The sequence below is a fragment of the Podarcis vaucheri genome (assembly GCF_965113315.1).
Source record: "Podarcis vaucheri genome assembly, chromosome: 7".
NCBI lineage: Eukaryota > Metazoa > Chordata > Lepidosauria > Squamata > Lacertidae > Podarcis > Podarcis vaucheri.
The window spans coordinates 22,874,115-22,896,002 of record NC_138765.1 but is presented as its reverse complement, the minus strand read 5'-3'; the positions used below and the strand labels follow the sequence as shown (position 1 = coordinate 22,896,002).

The 21,888-nt window shown below is 44.9% G+C and overlaps 1 protein-coding gene across 2 annotated transcripts in view; it reads left to right on the top strand.

The window, feature by feature from the left end:
- Nucleotides 1-21,888, top strand: part of LUZP1 (leucine zipper protein 1) — a 70,846-nt gene that overhangs the window by 13,590 nt on the left and 35,368 nt on the right. Inside the window, exon 1 of one of the 2 annotated variants that reach the window (XM_082231523.1) lies at nucleotides 15,353-15,378. The exons of the other annotated variant lie outside the window; for it this stretch is intronic. The gene's annotated coding sequence lies outside the window, so the exon portion shown is untranslated. Of the gene's footprint in view, nucleotides 1-15,352; nucleotides 15,379-21,888 lie in introns of those variants that run through there. 2 annotated transcript variants of the gene reach the window in all.

Genomic DNA, 21,888 nt, shown 5'->3' with positions numbered 1-21,888 from the left:
AACATCGGCTCCCTTGGCCAGTAAAGCGAGATGAGCACCGCAACCCCAGAGTCGTTTGCAACTGGACTTAACTGTCAGTCCTTTACCTTTATTAACCTTTACCTTTATTAATTTAATTGGGTCTGTGCTGCGTAACACTGACATTGAATAGCAATCATTGATTTGGCCCTGAAGAATCTTGTCAGCAAATGGATCTAAAAATTTGTGAATTGAAGAAACAAAATGACTATGGTTTGTTTGAGATTCGTTTCATCACCTTGTTGGACTCGCTTGCTTTAATCATGAGGTCTGGTAATGATATTTTTTTGTTGGAGACTATGATTGAATTTTAGGGATGGGGCTGCAGGTTGATTTCATTATTCCGTCTTGTGGCAGCTGGATCAGTTCATGGTGTTTATTAAAGGGGTTGCTGGATCTCATGAGTGATGCCTATGACCTCGCATGTGGCTCTAATGGATATGTTCTGTGGTGGGGGACGTTGGTTATGAGCCCAAATTCATTTCTACACCTCACTGTATGTAGACAGAACATGGAGGGTGGGAAGGCTTTTGTGAATTGGGCCCGAATGGAAGTGTTATATGGTAGACCTTACGAAACCATAGAGTTGGAAGGGACCTCACAGGTCATCTAGACCAACCCCATTCTGATGCAGGAAATTGCTACTTCAACACCCTTGCCTCTGCTTAAAAGCCTCTAATGAGGGAAAGCCCATCGCTTCCTGAGCCAGTCTGTTCCACTGTCAAACAGGTCGTACTTTCAGGAAGTTCTTCCTGAGGTTCTTCCTAAATTCATTTTTTTGGACATTTGAACCTGCTGGATCAATTCTCCCTCTGGAGCAACAGAAAACAAACGTATTCCTTTGTCTATGTGACAGGCCTTCAGAGATTTGAAAATGTCAATCATATCATCTCTTGATAATCTCTATTCCAGGTTAACACACTCAGCTCCTTCAACCTTTCCTAGTAGGACTTAGGGCCACAAGCATACCTGACATTTAGAGATGTATTATACCACTTTAACTGTCATGGCTTCCCCTTCATGAATCCTGGGAACTGTAGTTTGCTAAGGGTGTTCAGACGCGTCGCGAAACCCCAGTTTCCCTCACAGAGCTACAATTCCAAAGTTCACTGGGAAGAAGGATTGATTGTTAAACCGCTCTGAGAATTGTAGCTCCATGAGGGAAATAGGGGTCTCCTAATAACGCGGGTGGCGCTGTGGGTTAAACCACAGAGCCTAGGATTTGCCAATCAGAAGGTCCACAGTTGGAATCCCCGCGACGGGGTGAGCTCCCATTGCTCGGTCCCTGCTCCTGCCAACCTAGCAGTTCGAAAGCACGTCAAAGTGCAAGTAGATAAATAGGTACTGCTCTGGCGGGAAGGTAAACAGCGTTTCCATGTGCTGCTCTGGTTCGCAGCGGCTTAGTATGCCGGCTCCCTTGGCCAATAAAACGAGATGAGCACCGCAACCCCAGAGTTGGCCACGACTGGACCTAATGGTCAGGGGTCCCTTTACCTTTAACAACTTGCAGCATCCTGAAACTACAGTTCCCAGGATTCTCTGGGGGATGCCATGACTTTTAAGGTAGTATAATAATGCTTTAAATGGATGGTGGAAATGTGGCCCTGGTCTCTGGGACGCTCACCATCTTTGTTGCCTTCCACAATTCCATCCTCCTCTGCAGTTTCTTGTTGAGTCCATGTAACATTAGTCCTCAAAAGTGCATGACCTTATATTTTGCTTTTCGTTCTGTTCTTGCTCCATTCATGAGGTCACCTAACTTGTTGTGTAGGAAGCTTCCTGATCTCTTTCTGTGACAAGACCGCCTACAAACTTGGTGTCACCAGCAGATTTCAGCAGGCTACTGTTTCCCATTAATAAAATGCAAGGGTAAAATAGGTCCCATCACTGAGAACTGAAGAACCTTCCCCAGTTTCCCCAAAACAGCTCTAGTTCTGCAATTCATCCAAGAATAGTTGGGCTGTGCTATTGCTAGCAACATTTATTTTTCTCTATGTGTAAAGCCATTGAAAGCCAGAACAGCATTATTATTATTTTCGCTTTACAGAGATATTTTTCTACCTCAGATTCTGAGCCTGGAGGTCTCTAGCAAGACCCCAAATCTTGCCTCACCAGAGCCAATCCTGTCATTTTTTATACATGGCCAGTATTGCTTTTCTACCTGGAGCTGGAGCTTTCCGGGATCTCAGGCAGAGATGTATGCAAAAGTATGAAACATGCTTTTTAAAAAAGCATTCAAAGAGCAAAAGCCACTCCGCCCCCCCCCCAAAAAAACCCCAGCCAAACGAGGACAAAGAATTCAAAGTGGCCTCCAGAAGGCAAAGGATGTTGTGTTTCGGGACTTAACCCGCACTTCCTCGTCCCCCTGCTTTCCACCAAGGAAAAGTGCTCAGGCTGAGCAAGCAGCAATTGGGGTTTTTTTTCCTGGATTGCCATTTACTGCAATTTAGCACTAAAGAGCTGATTTTCCCTAGAAAAGGAGCAGAGCAAGAGGGAAACCACTTGGACCTGTGCTTTCCAGGCACGGGACAAGCAGAAGTGCAGACCAGCCCTCCGTTGAAAAAGACTATCTGGATGGAGGTGGGTGAACAGTGAGTTGAAAGCTTGAGCCCCCTTTGGAAACCAGAGGAAGGCATGGCTGGCTGGCCGCCCCCCTAAATAGAAGCATTCCTGATATTGGGTGAGGATACCTTTATCTGCATAATCCTCCATGAATTTACATGATGTGGTCCATCCCCCACCTGGAGTTTGTCTTCTGCCTGGGCCCTAAATCCTTCAAGAGTCATTACAGTCCCTCCTTTTTTAAAAACTCTTTGAGATGCATTTTTTGCAGGTCTGTGTGGCCAGCAAAGAGGTAATCACAGCTAATGCTCTCTTGTGATGTCTCTTATGTCTCCAACATGCACTCTGTGCAAATGGCACAGAACCATGCTCTTGCATGACTTTTCATGCCTGGCTTAGGAGACTTTGTGGGCTCCCTGTTTTCTAATGCGTTTCATCTCTACAGCACCCTCGTTCTGCAACACTCTCCCCCTTTTCGCTTTTATTTCTTTTCACTCCTGTCTGCAGTAATATGGGTAATATAATATTTCTGGTATTTGTTGCATAAGAGCGAAGATTGTATATAACTGAACACGTCTCGGGGCAAATGCAAAGCAGAAACTACAGAGTAGTTACACTATAAATGTGCTTCACTGGCGTGAGGGTTTTGCTTTAAAATCTACCGTTTGGTTGTGGGGAGGTGGCCAGATGTGTTTAGAATGGTCATATTGGTATGTAATGCAGGGTTTCATGTTCTTACAACAAGTAGGCTGCTATTACTACCATCCACATACAGTGGATGGACGCGGGTGGAGTTGTGGGTTAAACCACAGAGCCTAGGACTTTCCGATCAGAAGGTTGGCAGTTTGAATCCCCGTGACGGGGTGAGCTCCTGTTGCTCGGTCCCTGCTCCTGCCAACCTAGTAGTTCGAAAGCACGTCAAAGTGCAAGTAGATAAATAGGTATCGCTCCGGCGGGAAGGTAAACGGTGTTTCTGTGCGCTGCTCTGGTTCGCCAGAAGTGGCTTAGTCATGCTGGCCACATGACCCGGAAGCTGTATGTTGGCTCCCTCAGCCAATAAAGCGAGATGAGCGCTGCAACCCCAGAGTTGGCCACGACTGGACCTAATGGTCAGGGGTCCCTTTACCTTTACCTTACATACAGTGGTACCTCATGTTATGGACGGGGTCCATTCTGGAGGCCCATCCATAACGTGAAATGCCCACAACTCGAAGTGCTGCATCTGCGCAGGTGCGAGTGGCAAAACCTGGATACAACATGAGGGATGACTGTACTGCAGGCTAGGGTAGGGGCAGATTAGCTTGCTGAAGGCCACTCAGTCAGTGATTTTAGCAGACATTAGATCCTTCGTAGTTTATACCTTGGCATCTCCTGGTAGGGTTGGTTGGGTAACATTCCTGTCTGAAATCCAGGAGAGCAACTGCCAGTCATTGTAGAAAATACTCAGCTAGGTGGACCAATGACTCAGTGTAAGGCAGCTTCCTGTGTTCCTATATCCTTTCTTGATTAATGGGGTGGAAAGTGGGCTAAAAATATACTGCATTTACTCGAATCGAATGCTCACATTTTTTTGGTCAAATTAGGTTGCAAAAAGTAAGGTGCACATTAGATTCGAAGGCACATTTACATTTGTCAGCAAATACTTCCTTTTTGTTTCGAGGTTCTGAAAATTGAGGTGCACATTAGGCTCGAGTAAATACGGTAGTAAATCAAATAGTTTATTTTCTTAAAAGTGTGTATTTCACAAAAGGCATTTGGGCCTGGACTCAGCCACTCAGAATCATCTACAAGCTGCCTTGGAATCCTCAGTCGAAAGAAATGTTTTAGAGAAAAACAGAATGCAGACCAAGACATCAGTACTGGGGAGAAGCCATAATTTGTAAGAACATAAGATCAGACCAATGAACCATCCAGTTTAGTAACCTTTTCTTCACAGTGGGGAACTCAGTCTTTCCCCCTAGAAACTGAATATCAGATGTTTTTGTGGAGAGGTGGATGTATTTGAAATTTCAGGAGATTGAGTGGTGAGACTTTTTGCCCTAGTAAATGTGAACTCAAGCCATATGGCACCATAGTATAATAATAATAATAATAATAATGTGTGTGCATGCTGGGAGATTCTCAATCACAACTATTTAATTAGATTTACCTACACTTTCATTAAAGTGAGCTACGCTTATACCCTCCTTGTAATTCTTCAGAGCTCTGTTGGTGCAATCATTGACTCCTTTGTGTTTATTTCCGGTCACTTCTTGTGTTCAGTCCTCATTCGCATGATCAGGCAGAAGTCAGCTTCATTCAGAACAGCAAATTCTATTCAGTGGAGTGAAAGAGCACTTAACTGCTGTTGCATATGGAAGTCGCCAGAGTTGAAGTCGTACTTTTGTTTATTCTAGGAAACCAAACTTGACACCACAATCGAATAAAAATTATTATTATTAACTTGGAAGTGAGAATGCTGCATCGGATGAATTTTATAGGGCTGGCATGCAGGTGTTCAGAGAATTTAGTGGGGGTTGTGGGACATTAAGCCAACTGACCTATCCCATTGTTGGTCCCCCAGTAACTCAAAGCCATCCATGCTGAATGTCCCAGGTTCAGCCGCTGGCATCTCTAGCTATAAGAGGATCAGGTGAAAGAGTTTCTGCCTGTCAGAAAAGTGAATGCTGAGCTAGACAGGCCAGATAATCTGATTCAGAAGAATGCAGGGAGTGGAATGGGGTCCAACTGGTAGGCCACTCCCACAGGCCACGTTTGACCATTGGGTAGGGTTACGCACCTGTCAGTCACATGATGTCACAATGATATCAAGCAACCCATATTCCTTTGCAGTTGCTGATGATCAGCAGTGCTTGCCAATCTGTTCTTGGGGGAGCTGCATATTTCTCTGCTCCCCCAACTTGCCATTATAAATGTCATCAGGCATAGGAACTTGCAAGCTAAGTGGGGAGGCCAGTTGGGCCAGAGGTTCCTTATCACTGGATATAGGCACCTGAATATGTCCACCTTTCGCTTTCTTCATTCATGTGTGCAGTAACGGATGGGCTGGACCAGCTATGTGGAAGGCATAACATACCTTGTGTGCACCAGTTGTTAATCGCAGGGCAACACCAGGTAGCTTACATGTGATCTGAGCCTGGTCAGGAATTTCCACAAGCCAAGAAATCTCTGTGCTAAATTAAATAAAGGGATACTCCGTTTTGTCTCCACAAGATTTTGTCTCCTGTGAGGAAAATAAGGCTGAGATAGTGACTGCCACAATATCAGCTGCTGAACTTTAAAAATAAATAAATTTTTAATTAAATAGAAACATAAAACAAATATAAAGCAGATTAGAAACATCAGAAACAAAAGCAGTTATCGTAGCAACAGTAAAAATACAAAAAGCAGCAGGTATCAGTTAAAATCCTGGGTGGGATATATATATATATATATATATATATATATATATATATATATATATATATATATATATATTTGCTTTCGTAGATTTTCACGGGTACAGGAATGCAGGTTTTGGTGTCTTCGGGTGTCTTCCCGTGTAAGAGTCGGGGTGTCTGTGCGACGTTTCGACGAGGTCTCACTCGTCATCTTCAGGCTGGTGCTTTCGGCTTCTTGTTACTGGAACAGAGCAGAATCTGGTGTTTGAGTTCCTATAAATACTGTGGAGGGGTGTGGTATATAGCCTCCAACGTTCTGGGCAGAGAGGAAGTTCCTAGATTAGTGTGCCTTTTCTTCTTTTGTTCCTTAATTACTTGAGGGATATCTTGGGTGATTTCATGAGTGATATTCTGAATACCACTGGGTGGGTCATTAAGTGTAGATTAGTTGCTAAAGCTTTCGTGTCTTGACCTCTTGAGCTTGTGAAGAGTTTTTCTGAGAAGATGGCTGTGCTGCATTTAGTTGTGCTCTGGCTTGGCTTCGTGTATAGGGGCGAGCTGTGGTTTTGTGCCTTGTGCCAGCCAGATCTGTGTAGGGATTGCAGGGGGGTGCAGCATCCGGAGGTGCCACTATAGTTTGGCTACTGGATGGAGTCTGTAATATGTCTGTGGAGAGGGTCTGGGTTTGGGTCTGGTGTGGTTGATTGGTGATGGCGTTCTGTGTGCCTCTGGTTCTGGTGTCGGTTTTTGTGGGGAGGGCTAATTTCCAGATGTCTGGCAGGCGGGACGTGTCGTCACGCTTGTTCATGTTGTGAGGGTGTTTCTCTATCTCGATGGCTTCCATGATTATTCTCTTGTGGTGATGTTCCATGTTAAAGAGCAATTTGGAATCTGCAAAATTAATTTCGTGTCCTGTTTCTTTCATGTGTTGGAAAAGAGAGGAAGTTTTTTCTTCTTTTTTGACGGCATTCTTGTGTTCTGCGATACGTGCATTTATTCGTCTGTTTGTTTGTCCAATGTACGTGGCTGGGCAGACTTTGCAGGGTATTTCATAGACCCCTTGGTTTTCCAGCTGGATTTTGTCTTTTGGGTTTCTGAGGATATTGGCTATTTTTTGGTTGGTGCAGAAGGCTGTTTTGATATTGTGTTTATGGAGGATTTTGCTGATTTTGTCTGTAGTGCCCTTGATATAAGGAAGGAGGGCCATGCCATTGTTTTCTTCTGTGTCTTGGTTTTTGGGGGGTGTTTCTTTTTGGATTAGCTTCGTAACCCTGTTTTTCTGGTATCCATTGGCGATTAACACATTTGAGAGATTCGAGACTTCCGGGTTAGCGCCATCGCCGAATGGCGGACTCCCTCCGAGCTCCGGAGGGAGTCGGCTCGGCAGGGGTTGGGTCCTACCGCGCCGGCGACGCGGGGACCCTCAAAAACCACGGGAACGGATCCCGTGGACATGGTGACTCGGCTGGCACCGTTATCGCCCTCCCGGCTTGTGAAGGAGCCTTTTTAAAGGCTACGGATCGGGCGCCGGGGAGTGGCGTGGTGCTTTGAGTCCTCCGCTTCCCCTGCCGGGCGCAGCCGCATGCCATCCGGCGGAGAGCGCTGGCTTCTTCCAAAGAAAATTCGGACAATTAACAACAACCCGTGAGTAATTGGGTAACCGGGCATAAAAGGAGGAAAAAAGAAAATTTTTTCCGGATTTGGCACGAGCGGGAGGGGATCCAAAAAGGAAGTCAGTCCCCTCCCTGATTGTAAACATGCTAAAACAAGGACTGAGAAACCAAGATCGATTCAGAAGTTTATTGATGACAAAAATTATTAACTCCACGATGTGAACTATAAGAACTGTGCTGGAGGAGAAGAGTTGAGGGTGAGAGGAAAAAGACAACCCCCCCCCCTGGGAACCGGGGCGATTCGGAGAGCCTGGCGAAGAGAGATGGAGAATTTGACAGCTGCCAAAGGAGCTGTCAAAGCTGGAAAATATAAAGAGGACTTTGCTACAAGTTTTTCTTTGCTGGTTAATTTTGCTACAATTTGATATAAATATGGATATAAACTGTCGGGGAAAAAGAAACAACAAATTGACTTTTGGATTAGAGGATACAAAGTTATTGCAATCCCCCTAGAGGGGTTTCGGGACATTACAAGTGTCGTATGTGGAAAACTACTCTGGGATGTGCATAGGTCTTATCTCTTGGGAAAGCTGCAGAACTGAAATATTATTTTGTCTACAGAGGTGACCATAATACAATAGAATCTTCTATTGAAGCAAGAAAGGAACTGGACGTAAGTCCTTGTCCCTGAATAACAAACCTCTGTAGAGACACTAAGTTTTGAAACAAGAATGTTTTGACAGCTGAACAAGACAGAAACCGGAGAAAACAAGAAGCAAAAGAGTAAATGACTAAATACGACACGGAAAGAACAACGGGAGGAGCAACAAAAGATTAAGGAAAATTAAAGGCCTCTATTAGACTGGATTTATGAAGTTAAATATTATTAAAACAACCAAATCTGAAGAAACCGGCAAGATGGACTGAGAAAAATTTGGCTGTGGACTTAAGATCTCCAGGCCGACAACATACAGACAAATGGACATGGGGAATCAAAACCGGGGAAGGGAGGGGGAACCCTAGAATCCAAAGGCTTTGTAACCAATTTTTTGAACTTTTCTATATATTCTATCTTATATTCTTTATAACTTTGATCTAATATGTTTTCGTTTTTTCCTTTTTTAGAAAGGGGGAACTCGTGGAAGGAATGAGAGCTGATCTTGGGGGAAAAATTTGTTTTATTATAAGACGAGGAGTGATGTTAAGATTGTGTAAATTTAAATTGGTTTATGAGTAATATATATTAGGCTTAAATTTGGGGATGAGAACTTGTGGAACCAACTTAGGGAAAGGGGAATACAGTCGGGAGGGGAAGGAGGAAGTCCCAGAAAGAAGGTTATGAAAAGAAGGGTCTAAGCTAGTCTCTCTTTTTCTTTCTTTTCTTTATCTTTTTTATCTTTTCTACTCTGTTAAATTTTAATAAATATGATTATAAAAAAAAAAAACACATTTGAGAGATTCTGTAACTCAGTTGTCAAGTGGTCTTTGTCAGCCGGGCGTTTGGTTCTGGAGATGAGAGTCTTGGCTACGGAGTTTATTTGTGCAGGGTGGTGGTGTGATTGTGCATGTAAGTAGCGGTTGGTGTGTGTTTTTTTCTGGTAGATAGTGTGTCCTAGGGAGCCATCAGGTTTTTTGTAGATTAGGACGTCAAGAAAGGGGAGTTGGTTGTTGTCTTCTATTTCCATAGTGAATTGTATTTTGGGGTGTAGGCTGTTGAGATGTGTGAGGAAGCTATCTAGTTTTTCTTTCCCGTGTGGCCAAATTACAAAGGTGTCGTCAACATATCTGAGCCAAAGTTTGGGTTTGTGTTCTGACTTGTCTAAAGCATTGGTTTCAAAGTGTTCCATGTACAAATTTGCGATGACCGGTGAGAGGGGTGATCCCATAGGTGCTCCTTCTATCTGTTTGTATCTTTGTCCATTGTGGATGAAGTATGTGTTGGTTAGGCAGTGGTTGGTCAGGTCCAGGATGTATTTGGGGGGGTTGTATTTGTTTTGAATGGCTGTCAAGGCTTCATTAATGGGCACTTGAGTGAAGAGAGATACAACATCGAAGCTCACAAGTAGGTCATCGGGATGTAGGTATTGATGGCTCCCTAGGACACACTATCTACCAGAAAAAAACACACACCAACCGCTACTTACATGCACAATCACACCACCACCCTGCACAAATAAACTCCGTAGCCAAGACTCTCATCTCCAGAACCAAACGCCTGGCTGACAAAGACCACTTGACAACTGAGTTACAGAATCTCTCAAATGTGTTAATCGCCAATGGATACCAGAAAAACAGGGTTACAAAGCTAATCCAAAAAGAAACACCCCCCAAAAACCAAGACACAGAAGAAAACAATGGCATGGCCCTCCTTCCTTATATCAAGGGCACTACAGACAAAATCAGCAAAATCCTCCATAAACACAATATCAAAACAGCCTTCTGCACCAACCAAAAAATAGCCAATATCCTCAGAAACCCAAAAGACAAAATCCAGCTGGAAAACCAAGGGGTCTATGAAATACCCTGCAAAGTCTGCCCAGCCACGTACATTGGACAAACAAACAGACGAATAAATGCACGTATCGCAGAACACAAGAATGCCGTCAAAAAAGAAGAAAAAACTTCCTCTCTTTTCCAACACATGAAAGAAACAGGACACGAAATTAATTTTGCAGATTCCAAATTGCTCTTTAACATGGAACATCACCACAAGAGAATAATCATGGAAGCCATCGAGATAGAGAAACACCCTCACAACATGAACAAGCGTGACGACACGTCCCGCCTGCCAGACATCTGGAAATTAGCCCTCCCCACAAAAACCGACACCAGAACCAGAGGCACACAGAACGCCGTCACCAATCAACCACACCAGACCCAAACCCAGACCCTCTCCACAGACATATTACAGACTCCATCCAGTAGCCAAACTATAGTGGCACCTCCGGATGCTGCACCCCCCTGCAATCCCTACACAGATCTGGCTGGCACAAGGCACAAAACCACAGCTCGCCCCTATACACGAAGCCAAGCCAGAGCACAACTAAATGCAGCACAGCCATCTTCTCAGAAAAACTCTTCACAAGCTCAAGAGGTCAAGACACGAAAGCTTTAGCAACTAATCTACACTTAATGACCCACCCAGTGGTATTCAGAATATCACTCATGAAATCACTCAAGATATCCCTCAAGTAATTAAGGAACAAAAGAAGAAAAGGCACACTAATCTAGGAACTTCCTCTCTGCCCAGAACGTTGGAGGCTATACACCACACCCCTCAACAGTATTTATAGGAACTCAAACACCAGACTCTGCTCTGTTCCAGTAACAAGAAGCCGAAAGCACCAGCCTGAAGATGACGAGTGAGACCTCGTCGAAACGTCGCACAGACACCCCGACTCTTACACGGGAAGACACCCGAAGACACCAAAACCTGCATATATATATATATATATATATATATATATATATATATATATGGGACGCGGGTGGCGCTGTGGGTTAAAGCCTCAGCGCCTAGGGCTTGCCGATCGAAAGGTCGGCAGTTCGAATCCCCGTGGCGGGGTGCGCTCCCGCTGCTCGGTCCCAGCGCCTGCCAACCTAGCAGTTCGAAAGCACCCCCGGGTGCAAGTAGATAAATAGGTACCGCTTACCAGCGGGAAGGTAAACGGCGTTCCGTGTGCTGTGCTGGCTCGCCAGATGCAGCTTTGTCACGCTGGCCACGTGACCCGGAAGTGTCTCCGGACAGCGCTGGCCCCCGGCCTCTTGAGTGAGATGGGCGCACAAACCCCAGAGTCTGTCAAGACTGGCCCGTTCGGGCAGGGGTACCTTTACCTTATATATATATATATATATATATATATATATATATATATATATATATAAAAAAATATGTCAAAAACATGGCTCTCTGGGCAACCCAGTCAGGTGGCGGCATATAAACAATAGTAATTATTATTAAGAAAACCTACAGAGTGGCAGGGATATATATAGAAGTCTGGTGCCAGACTTAACAAACAGGTTCCTTTTTAAAAAAAACTAAAAGAAAAACAAGATAACATTTTCAGTGAATATATCCCCTCCACAGACACCTCTGTGATGATGATGGCATTAAAATATCCTGTTGTTCTTCAATAAAAGAGAAAAAGGGGAAAGGAGAGACCAAATCTGAACTTCATGGTTGAGTGGGGATTTGAACCTGGATCTCCCAGTTCAAAACTCTAACCCCTGTATCGCCTTGCTGGTTCATAAACCACTGTATGTTTGTGCCATCCATTCTATAGAGTGGAAGTCTTTGTCTTTTTGTGCACAGACATTTCTTTTTGCTGTTGACTGCAGTTTAGGAGAAAGCAATAGGGTGCCCTGGTTCTTCCACTAAGGTCCCACCATAGTCATTTGGCCTTTGTGCCTTCCATGTTGCACTAGGATGTCATTTCGCCAGGTAAATTTGTTGCTGCTTGGAAGCTGGATGGAGGATTATGTGTGCGCTTTGTGGTGTAATATATCTCAATGGATTTTAATAGGCTATATCAGGCTTATGTTGTAATGTAATCTTATAAAGTTGAGTTTTAATTATCTGCTTGGAGCTTCACCCCAGTCTCCCCCCCCCCAGCAGAAAACAAAAATGCATTTCTAACAGCCTTGCAAGCATGGTGGATCCATGTGAGCATTTGCTCTTAATTAGGCTTCTGCAACACAACAGCTGGCGAAGATTTGAGGCATTTGCTTGGCTGAATGGAGGTTCCTGCAAAAATCAAAGGAAGGACACAAGCATGGATTGTCCCGGCGACTATGTGCAGTTTTAGGAGCACGTAACCCAAACGTTTCAGCTCAACCCAAAATGTGAGCAGTGGTGCAGACACAGCTGGATCAGAAAGCATTCAGAGGTGGCGAGCTTCATGATTCAGTGGCTGAACTTGTTACTTGTGGTGCTGCTGTAGGTTTACCCCATTAGATGGGGACTTCCTGGGTTTCACAGCTGGAGGTATACGACGATATAACAAAATAGAAGTGCCTTGGCTAACCAGCTCTCCAGTTAGTGGCTCTCCAGGGTTTCAGACAGTATTTCCCAGCCCAGGCTGAGGATGCCAGATTACAGTTTGCATGCAAAACGTGTGTGCTGCCACTGAGCTGTGGCCATTCCTCAAGGCAAGGCAGTGGCACAGTTCACACGCCATAGGAAACCATAGCAAACCGTTTTCCACAAGGCTGGAGTTCACACCTCCATCAAACCCCCAATCCCCAACTTAGCGTTAAGTCCGAATTGAAGTGTGTGGTTTGTTTAGCTCAAACCGCTGTTGGCAAGCCAAGAGTAAACCTTGGCTTAACATTGTGGTTTGTTTGGAGTGAAATAAACAATGATCCCCATTTTGGGCATAACTGAGTCAGGAATAGTAGCTTGTTGCTTGTGCTGGGGGAAGAGTGACATATTTGTCCATCTAGCCATATGTTGTGTACTCTGGAAGGCAGAAAGCGTTTAGCGTCTCAGTGGTTTTCTGTGCATAATAAACTCCTTGCAAAGAGAAAACTAGGATATCAGGGAGGAAGGTTATTTCCCAGGCTTTTCCCCACTGTGCTTGGTTTTTTTAATTTGCGTGCCTGTGTGTGTGTAGTATTGAAAAATGCTTTCTTCCACTTGTAGCGGCCCATTGTGTAGGGATGGGAGAGACATTCGGTTCAGTTTGCATTTAAAGTTCAACCTACCTAATTTGCACTCTCTGAAAAAATACGCAAACCAAAATGCAGCCACACTTCAAAGTTCACACTTCTCTGACTTTTGCAGCACAGTTCTCCATCCAAGTAATGTAAACAAAATTTCACATTCTTGGGAGTGTGTATATGAATGAAGATAGCATGCAAAAGCATGATTACATTACAGAAAATCACCTTGCAAAAATGTGTATATTAGGCAAAGTAGCATTCCGAAAGTAGTAGAAGTTTTCATTAAAATGCAGATGAATTGTCATGACGCCTTTTTTTTAAATAAAAAAAAAAACACTGCAAACTGATCTAGAAATGTGGAGATCTGAATCTAAGAATGGAGAAATGAGAAACTGAGAGAAGCCAAAATCATTAGATTTGTCTGTCCCTCCCTTTCTGTCGCCTTATCCTCACTTCACTCTTCTGCATTTGTGCGCCAGTCCTGAGCTTGAGCTCAGTGGGTCTTTCCCAGGAGGAACTAGAGAGAGCTAAGGCAACTTGTCTCCTGCAGAACTGCAGTGCCCTGTTTTTAATTCAGTGTATTCCTAGTGCAGTGCATGCAATATACAGTTCACAACATGCCTGCCATCCTCTAGGCCAGTGCATCATTTATGGGGGAAAGGGGGTGCTTAGTGAAATCTACAAACCCCATCCTCTTGACCCCCTGTGGTCCCTCCATTTTTTAAAGCCAAATCTTAGCCTTCCTGTAACCTTCCAAGAACATCAGCTGAGGGGGTCTTTCCCCTCTGGTTCTCCTCCTCCCCACCCAGTAATTTGGGTACCATTCTTAGTCCCTTGCTTTTGCTCCTCTGCCTTCCCGCTACCAGGTTGTTGTTGTTCAACTTGCTAGTTTGATTGGCATGAAAATTGGGAGTGGGTTGAAACACACCCAGAATATGACGTGGGTTTATGCTTCAGCCCTAGTTAAGCACTTTGAAGTCGTACTGAAGAAGCAGTGTGTGTCTTTTATAGCTTTCCCATTGAAATCAAGGGGAATTCAAACTGGTTGGATCGTGACACCTCTAACCCCCTTTTCCTTTTTTTTTTGCATTATTCAGAGCAAGTTTAAAGTTCAGCACACACAGACAAGTGAGACTTTGGGTGGGGGAGAGAATGCACCAGCCTTTGCCATTCAGTTGGGGAAGGGGGCAGTTAATTTTTTTTAAGCAGCATCAAGCCCTGCCTGCTTGACCTCTGCAGAGAACAGGATGTTCCTTTTTAAAAAAATATATATATATATTTATTAACTTTTCCAAGTTTATACAAAAAAGACCAAAAACAAAAATACAAAAATTAAAAACATATAATTTCAGTCACTTATTTTCTTTTGACTTATTTCTCGGACCTCCTCATACCTCCCCTTTTTGTATTCCAATTCAAATTATTCATTCAGCAAATCCTCACCCTTAATTTTCACTTAATTTTACACCTTTCTTTCTTCTTTTTTCCCCCAATTATCTTTATCATTACAGCTGTTAACCACTTAGATTCTATCCAACATCAATCAAACATTCCCTTCAGAGAACAGGATGTTCCCTGCGTTTGTCTCAAGGGAGTGACACAGGAATGTTATGACTCATTTAGACTTACAGATGGTCCTATCCTAGAGGTTTGGAGATGGAGTGATAATAATTCACTTTCAGAGTAACCCTGTGAGGTGGGCCACCTTCCACCCTCTCTTTTTTGCAGATTAGGAAAGCTGAGCCATTTACATCTTCATCACTGGTGGGAGAATTCACAGGGAGCTTTTTTTGCTGATCACACAGCCCCTTTGCGCAAGCCAGCCACTAAACAGGGATGTCTCCCATTAACTATGGTTTCCTGTTTCATATGAGCTGGGAAACTATGGTTACTCTACAGTGGTACCTTGGGTTAAGTACTTAATTCCTTCCGGAGGTCCGTTCTTAACCTGAAACTGTTCTTAACCTGAAGCACCACTTTAGCTAATGGGTCCTCCTGCTGCCGCTGCGCAGCCGGAGCACAATTTCTGTTCTCATCCTGAAGCAAAGTTCTTAACCTGAAGCACTATTTCTGGGTTAGCAGAGTCTGTAACCTGAAGCGCATGTAACCCGAGGTACCACTGTACTTCCAAACAAGCCAGAATAGTAAGACCATGGTTTTTAAGTTGATTTAGTATATTGGTTTATTCCAATAATAAGCTGGGAAATTATGGTGAATGGAAGACACACATGCAAAGGGAGGATGGGACGGGTTGTGTGTGTTTGTGGCTAGAAAACTCATGTGTTTGTCTGAATGTGGTCAGTAACTGTCACATTGTGGGATGACTTGCATTTGCGAGATACAGATAAGACGCTGCAGACAAGAGGCCTTCCTGTCCCCATCCCACATACATACGTACATACTCATGCAGTATTTTGTAAAAAAAAAAAGGAGTTTCGTGTATTGAGCTGTGAGTCACATCATTTGATCGGTTCATGGATGGCTCTTTTGCCTGAGAAATCCAATTTGAAGTCCAAATTGCAACAAACAGGATCTCAGCAGATGGGGGATACAGAGGAACACAAGGAACATAGGAAGCTTATCCATCTACCTCAGTATTGTCTGCCCTGACTGGCAGCAGCGGTCCAAGGTTTCAGGCAGGGGACATTCACAGTCCTACCTGGGGTTGAAGCTTGCACCCTTCTGCATGGAAAGCCACTGAACTGCATCCCTTGAACTGGTCTAGTTTGGGAAGCAGCAGGCAAAGGCAAATGGGAAGGAAGGGAGAGGTTGTCAGTGCCTTTGCTTGGAGAGGGTGTGTGTGTTTGGGAGACAGGATTTATATATCTATCTATCTATCTATCTTTCCATCATCCATGGGGATGCTTTTTGGTATGATATGGATAAACATACCACCAGAATGGAATATGCAGGGAAAAAGAAATCCATTCTGGTGCAAGGTTTATTCACATCATTCCAGGAAGCACCAGGAGAAAATTGTTATTTTGGGGCTGATGTGTTTTATCTTGAGGATGTGTCTATAGCCTACAATCTTAAACTGCTTTGAAACCCATCTCGCTGCCTGTGGTTTTCTTTGACCCTAGTAATTATAGCCTTGAATAGGCGCTAAGATTTCTTTAAAAGACTTTACGGGAACTTGACATTCCCAGGGTTCCAGCGTTGAGAATCCGAAACACTCTGCATCTGCACCTTACATTTAAAGGAGTGTTTCACCACTATTAACAGTCATGGCTTCCCCCCAAATATCACAGGAACTGTGGTTTGTAAAGGGTTTTGAGACATGTTAGAAGACCCCTATTCCCATCACAAAGTGCTACAATTCCCAGAGTTCCCTGAGAAGAGGGATTGATTGTTAAATGACTCTGAGAATTATAGTTCAGTGATGGGAATAGGGGAATTCCTGACAACTCTGAGCACCTTAACAAACAGTTCCCAGGATTTTTTGGGGTGCCATGACTGTTAAAGTGATGTTATACCTACTGCTTTAATGGTTAGGAGCAAATAGGGCCATAGTTAAACCAATTCAATACTGGATTAACGTGTGTAGGTAGTCTCTAAACCATTCCTTTGCATCCAGAGTTTTATGCTTATTTTATTGTTCCGCCTTTATAAATGACATTTTTCTCTCCCATCCTACCTACCATGAACTTAAAACCACTTTTTTCCTCACAACAACCCTTTGAGGTAGATTAGGCTGCTAAAAGAAACTCAACTAAGGTCATCCAGAGTGATCTTTATAGGAATTTCAACCCAGAACTCCTTGGTCATAGACCAACACTCTAGTCAGGCCGACCGGGAAGGGGGGCAGGATATGTGACCCTCCAGATCTTGTTGGACTTCGGTTCCCATCAGCCCCAGCTGGCGTGGCCAATGATCAGGGATGATGGGAGTTGGAGTCCAGCAACATCTGGAGAGCTTTAGATGGCAGCACAGTTCACCAGTGGCAATTCTTTCACCTTAAATTAAAAGTGGGAACTATTTTTTATTTCAGTTATTTGTGCACGGATAGCTTTAAAAACATGTTATTTCAACCTTTTTATCTGCTCGAAATTAGGCTCAGTCAGTTAGGCTAAGAGGGTGGGACTGATCCACGGTCACCCCAGCGAGCTTCACAGCTGCGTCGGAATTGCAACCCAAGACACTGACACAGACACGGTCACTACACCTCACTGTTGAAGGCAAAATTTCGTATAGATGTCAGCAGATATAAAGGCAGAGTTCCTCCCAAGCTGGCTGTGCAAGTAAAGCTGTCTCCTAGCAGGCTGTAGCTGTACTGCATTCAGCAACACAGTTTAGCATTCTGGGTAGCTGGTTTTGCTGCAGTGCCGCGAGTTTGTTGTGTCCTACACCAGGGTCTGCCCTTGTTGTTTGTTGTTGTTGTTTATTTCCCTTTTAGTCATCAGTTGTATTAAAAGCTTTTAATTCACTCCGTCTTCCAAAAGCCAAGGGATGCCTGCGTATGTGTGATTTGCTGGGTTGGGGGACGGGGAGAGAGGGAGGGAGGGAGGGAGAAAGACTTTCTCAGCAGAGGTGATTGCAGACACTGGGAATGCAAGCAAGTCACCTGATTCCATTGCAGTACTTTTCAGCTGCTCGCTGATGTCTTGCCAGCCCATCCCCTTTCTCATGGAAGTGTGCAAAGCAACCTGGAAGGTGTGTGTGTGGTGTGTGTTTGTGCACGCGCATAGCTGATGAATTTTCTTTGTGAACTTGTTGTTACATGTGGTAATCCTTAGCAAAACATACCAGAGGAGAAAGGAGAGCTGGAAAGTCAGTGATATTTCATTGTTGCCTTTCCCCCGCCTCCTGGCAGGGGGAAAAAATCGTTCTGCTTTGGTTTGTGAAAGTATTCTGTTCATTCACTTTCAAGGTATTCCTTGGTATGGGCCAAATAATTCCCACCCCCGTGCACACACTTCTCAACCGCAGAATCCATTGAACATGCAAGCATTTTGTCTTAACTTTTAGCCAACTCTGGCAGCTCATGGGATGACAGCACAAAGAGATCCTGGCTGCTCTTTTTCATGCCCTGGTAACCTCAAGGCTAGGCTACTGCAATGTATTGTGCATGGGGCTGGCCGCCTTTGATGACTTCCCAGAAGGTAAAGGCGCCCCTGACCATTAGGTCCAGTCATGACCGACTCTGGGGTTGTGGCGCTCATCTCGCTTTATTGGCCGAGGGAGCTGGCGTACAGCTTCCGGGTCATGTGGCCAGCATGACTAAGCCACTTCTGGCGAAACCAAAGCAGTGCACAGAAACACCGTTTACCTTCCCGCCGGAGCAGTACCTATTTATCTACTTGCACTGGCGTGCTTTTGAACTGCTAGGTTGGCAGGAGCAGGGACCGAGCTACGGGAGCTCACCCCGTCGCGGGGATTTGAACCGCCGACCTTCTGATCGGCAAGTCCTACGCTGTGTGGTTTAACCCACAGCGAAACCTGTTCGTAAAAAATGCAACTACTATGCTATTTACAGGGAGCAGTTTATCTTACCAGGTCTTAAGCAACTATACGGGCTACTTAATGTTGTGAGCATAATTCAAAATGCTGGTGCTTACTTAAAAAGCCTTAAGTGGCTTGCTGACCCTGGGTGTCTAAGGGGTTGCCTTCTATTGCTACATGGTTCTGCCCAACCACAACCTCATTTGAGGTTCTCTTCCAGAACCCGCCACCTCCTAAAGTTAGATGAGTTGCGACCAGGGATGGCCTTCTGTGACATGGCACTCATTTTATGTAATGCCTTCTGTTGTGAGGTTTGCCTTACTTGGTTCCAATCATGATGTCTTTCTAGCCCCAGGCAAAGACACATTTTATTTCCCCAGGCATTGCAGCACCTAGTGTGAGCTGCTGGCTGGTAGTCTAATCTGCTTTGCTGAATTTTAGTTGCTATTCTGTTTTGTATTTGGCACTAACTATTGTAGACTGCCCTGACGTTTCTGGTTGGAGGTGTCCTTAACATCTTTTGAACAAAGCAAAGCTTAAATTTTAGGCAAATTCTGGCCAAAGTAAGTTTTCTTGAAATTCGCCAATAGCCCATACAAATGGCAACCCACCATTTAGGATTACAGGCAGTGTCCTGATCTATTGGTTGCCTGGCTTTCCTGCCTTGTTCAGCCAGACCTGACTTTTGGGTGGCATCACTTGTGCATTCAACCAGGAACAGGAGAGTGGCTTCCGCCCACCCGTATATTGGCGTAATAACCACAGCTTGAGTTGTTGGTAATTAAGGACTGATTCATACATAAGTGTACATCAGTTAATGGCTCATCCACTTGATGACTCGCAGCCACGGATGTGAACCGCCCCTGTTGAAAAGCATTGTGCTCGAAGTGAAGTTGTGCTTAATCTAGAATGGCTATTGCGCACATAAACATCATCACTTGACCTTGTGCACAAGTAAATTGTCCCCCCCCCCTAAATAAATTGCCAGTTTTTGTTAAAAAATTGGTAGATTTGAGAGAAAGGCTTCAGCTTTATCTTACAAGACCATCATTTACATACTGGATGTGACTGGTTAGGATTAAGTCGTGTGTATAAATAAATCTAATCATGCTAGTAGACTTGCTTAAAATTTATGTAGTAAGGCTCTACTGATTGGAATATGTGTGACTGCCACATAGTGTTTATTTACTTTCTAGACTGATGTTCTGACTTAATTCTTAGCTTGCTCTGTATTTTGTTTCAATATTTTGATTCTGGATTTTTATTGACATCATGTATTTTCATTTTATTTGTATTCTAGTCTTGATTTTCTGTTTTTGTTACTTTGCGAGCCACTCAGAGACTTTAAAAAATATTATATAGTCTGTAAATTGGATGGCTGGATGAATGAATTAATGAATAACTAATATGCTGTCTTTCTGCCACAGAAATCAAGGCATTGTATAATATAAAATGATGTCTTTACAATCCAAGGGACATGACATGAAAGGGAAAAGGACTTGGAAGGGAAGAGGCAAAATAAGCAAATGTAGGTTTCCAAAACATTCATCCTGCTATATAATGAAGTGACATGACGACTTGTGGAATGGTTGCTGAGGAAGAAAGTTATGGGAGGGAAGGAGAGAAATGTCACGTGGACCCAGGAAGGTTTGTGCAGAGGGCCTCAGTGTCTCACTTCCACTCAGATGGTCGAAGTTGAAGGCAAGTTCTGGGAGAGGAGGAGCTACCTGGCAATTGGTCTTCGCCAGGCTGAGGGAAGGGGCTGCACTGTCTCGCCTGTCCCTCTGATTTTTGGGGGGAATCCCTGATGCCATCAGGTGGGCCTGAGAAGGAAAAAAGAGATTAATCATTTCATCTGGATGAGAATAGCAGGCATCTGACAGATATGAAATAAAGCTGAAGCCAAGCTCTTCCGTCCCACTGAAGATCGAACGTTCCTCATTTCAGGAAGAGCAATTTGCTTTGTAGACGTATTTTGCCTCCAGCCAGAAACCATAGACTGCCTGTCCCTGCTGAAAACAAGAGGACTTCTTTTCTGATGAGTCAGCAGGGGGCATTATCTGGTTGCAGATAGCTTGCTTGAACTTGCCTCCTGCTACTAGGGGCAGGGGATTTTGTTGTTTGTTTTCTGGACCCTTGGCGAGTCACCTGAAACCTATATCTGATGCTTGTTGGGGGAAAGCAATAATAATTCATTTTCTCTCCCTCTTGCCCCATTAAAAAAAATCACGGTCTTGCCTTCCTGGAGATTGTTCTTGGCCAAGATGTGAAATGGCAGGTGTTTAGCTCAGTCGCAAGTATCTTTGACAATGCAGCACACGCTGTGGAGTAGGGTTGGAGCACCTCAGACCCTGGAGTGCAAAAGTGGCCCTCCAGGCTTCATTACCTGGCCCTCTGAACCCTTCACAGGCCGTGCCACTCTCTGGCCCTTCTTCACACCCCAGTTGTTTATGCCTGGTCAGAAAGCCTCTTTGAATGCTCCAGGCTTGTCTGGATGGAGGCCAGAGAGTGTGTGTAGAAACTGGTTTCCTGTAGAAAGGTAAAATTTGCATGCATGGCTCTTCCCAATTCTGCCTCTGGCCCCACCCAGCAGTGGCATGTGGCCCACAGAAGTTTGCCCAGGAGGGAATGAGGGCTGGAAATGTTTCCCTACTCCTGCTCTAGGGCAGTGTTTCCCAAACTTTTTTGGGCAACGGCACACCTGTTTAAGGAAAAAATCTCGCGGCACACCACCGCGGCACAGCCCCGTGACGTCAGCGCGCAGCGTCACGCCGGGAGGGACGCACGAAAGTGAAAGTTTTTTCCCTCCCCCTTGCCGGGGAACCTCCAAGCTTTGGGGGTGGGAGGAGGCAGCAGAGCGAGGGACTGAGGGACGGCGGCAACTGAGGCGGCGGCGGCTGTTGTGGTGGTGGCGGCGATAGCGGGCGGAGGAGGGGGCGGCGGCGGGAGTTGCTGCTGCTGTTGTTGCTGCTGCTGCCCGGACATGCCGGCCTCCTCCTCCTCCGCTGTCTCGCGCTCCTCCCTTTTGCACGCGCTGCCCCGCCGCTCGGCACCACCACCGTGGAGCCGCCCCCGGCTCGACGCGGATCCTCGCCGCCGCCGCCTCTCACCGCCCGACTCGCCCGCCTCCCTCCCACGGCACACCAGCCAACGTCTCACGGCACAGTAGTGTGCCGCGGAACACCGGTTGGGAAACACTGCTCTAGGGTGAT